Source organism: Rousettus aegyptiacus, unplaced genomic scaffold, assembly GCF_014176215.1.
Source record: "Rousettus aegyptiacus isolate mRouAeg1 unplaced genomic scaffold, mRouAeg1.p scaffold_m13_p_7, whole genome shotgun sequence".
NCBI classification, from domain to species: Eukaryota; Metazoa; Chordata; class Mammalia; order Chiroptera; family Pteropodidae; genus Rousettus; species Rousettus aegyptiacus.
The window spans coordinates 90,045,149-90,047,806 of record NW_023416310.1 but is presented as its reverse complement, the minus strand read 5'-3'; positions in this window follow the sequence as shown (position 1 = coordinate 90,047,806).

Below are 2,658 nucleotides of genomic sequence, written 5' to 3'. Positions count from 1 at the left end.
GGGAGCAGAGCATCCAAGGAGTCCAGAGCGGACTCCCAGCTTATCCAGGAGGGTCCGGAAGACTTCCTGGAGGAGGCGGGGTTTGAACTGAGGCCTCAAGGACTGGTGGGTGCTGTCAGGCCGATAAGGGAGGAATGGTAAAAAAAAGATGAGCCGTATGAACTTAAAGTATAAATTTCTAAAACTCTTGGGAAAAGCTGCTGTTCTCAGCGTCCTTTCAGAAGTGGGCAGGAGTCTGCTACGGGGGCCTTCACTCCTGAGAGAGCTCCGGTGCCAGCTGCCTGCCCCTCTGTTTACTGTTCTGGGAGGTGCCCCAGCCATAAAAAGTGTGCACGGCCTGCCTGCCTGCCTGCCTGCCCTTTGCTCCTGGGGCACATGACAACGAGGCAGAGGTGGATCCCTTCCGCGCACAAGCTCCTGCTGGCGGCTTCACTGAGGCTGGTGGACTCTCAGGCGTGGGAACCAGGTGTTACCAAGGGTTCCAGTAGCGGAGGAAGAGGGGTGGTGGAAGGGCAGCTGGCAGGGGGTGAATATAGTTTCCATAATGTACGTTCGAACACATTTGCTGAGAGACCCTGGGTTGACGGCTTCCCCTGTCTAGGCCTTGTTTACCCATCTGAACAACTGGGGAGCTAATTTACCAAAAGAAATGGCTCTGGTCAAGTAAGTTTGGGAAGTCCTGGTGACAGAAGTGTGTGGACCTCCAAGGAAAAAGGAAATCAGCCTGGCTTTGGGGTAGATGAGATGCCCAGGCAGTGGGATGCAGAGCCTGGGAGCACAGCAAGCCCAGACCAGGGTGGCTTAGAAGGGCGATCCTGTCCCACCCAGCATGGCTGCTCCAGAACCACTTTCTCTGAACCACACCAGATGGACTAGCAGTCTGGAGCCTCGTTTTTCACAGTCACCACTCACCGGTGTAACAAAACACATGCTCCACAGTGATAAAGTCTGAACGTTACAGCAAATTAAAAATGTTTATTTATATACATTTAAAAATATCTGCCTATATAATAAAAGGAAGTACATTTTCATCTAACACTTTCCTTAAATTAGCACACATCTCCATTTCACTTTTGATGTGAGACCAGGAGAGAGAGAGGAGGGAAGAGGGAAAGGGAGATAGATTAAGCATTCACTGGTTTATATTCCTAAGTAGTTATTTTGCCAAGTAGCACCCAGACTTCCTCTAGGATGAGGGAGAGGGATGGAGGTAGCAATTGTCTAACGTGCCTGGTAGCTGAACTCGTGGTCAGTTGTATGATCATAAAACTGGAGCCTCATGGGTAAATGATGTCTTCTAATGTTGGGGTTTTGTTTATATTATAAAGTACAGACTTTTCCAACAAAGGCTGTGGTGGTGGGGAGAGGATGGCAGAAAGGTATGACATGAGTGGAGTCAGACTCCTAGATTCTAGGCCTGACCCTGCCTCTACTCCGCAGAGTGATTTTGTGAAGTCCTACCTCTTCTGCGCCTCAGTTTCTCCATTTGAAAGGTGTGGGCCTAGACCCATTTGCGCTCACAGCCCTAGTGAATGTCATTGATGTTCAGTGGTCACCCCATGAGGTGTTTGCTTGAGGAAGGCTACAGTTTCAGCCCTGTTCCTTCCCCCTCCCTCAGGTCTGGCTCCTCCCAGGGTTAGATTTGGGGGAGCAGGTGCTGCTGGGAAGAGGCCATAAAGAGGCCAGTCTTCAGGGCTCCTGAGCCAATGTCTGCTTCTAATCACTGTTCCTGTGGTTCTCTGTGCCTTCCATAGGATCTAATGAAACTCCAGCATGATGGGAGGGGGGGTGGTTCAGCAAAACTGCCTCCTGTCCTGTGAAAGATATGACAACAGGCCCTGGAGAAGAGTGGGGGTGCGTCCTGCCTTGATCTCCTTGGATTTAGGAGCCTCCTGGCTTTTACCTCTCCCCAGGCATGGCCCATGACCCTTCAAAACCCAAGATTTGGTGCTCTGAGACAGTTTCCTCAGATGCCAAATGAAGATGCACAAACCTGTCTTCCTAGGTTGTTGGGAAGAATTAAAAATTAGGTATTGGATATGAGTTCTTCTAATGTACACAGTAGAGCTCAATGAATGCCCCTTCCTTTCACATTCATGGCCAAAGGGCTCCTTCCTCCTGTGTCTGGAGAGGCCCTGGCCTGCCCTGTGAGGCGAGGCTTCAAGGAACAAACAGCTGGGTGGGACCTGGGGAGGTGAGGAGGCCCAGGGACCGGCCAGGCCTTTTACCCAAGCCCGTGCTTTGACTTAAACCCTTCCCACCTCTTTCCAGGCTCCAGCGATGGGAGTGACATTACCGATTCTTATTCTCTCCAAAGACCTCCCTATGTTGGCCGGAGGTGACCCTACGAAATGGCGTGAGCCGGTCCATTTTTAAGAGTGAAAGGGGCACAATTCGTAATGTATATCGTAGTGCATATGCCAGGTCCACTGGCAGGTACTGGTTCAGTCCCACGAACCAACGCATATAATCACACTAGCAAATATTTCCCATGCTAGCCGCAGGCTCACCGGACCCTCGCAGCGCTCTGAGAAGTCAGCCAGGCTCGCGAGGGCTGGTCGATGGCCCGTTTTGCAGATACGCAATCGTAACATTCCCAAGGTCATACTGCTGGTGGACAGGAGCCCAGGTGTTCTTGCTCTAAGTCATAAACCATCA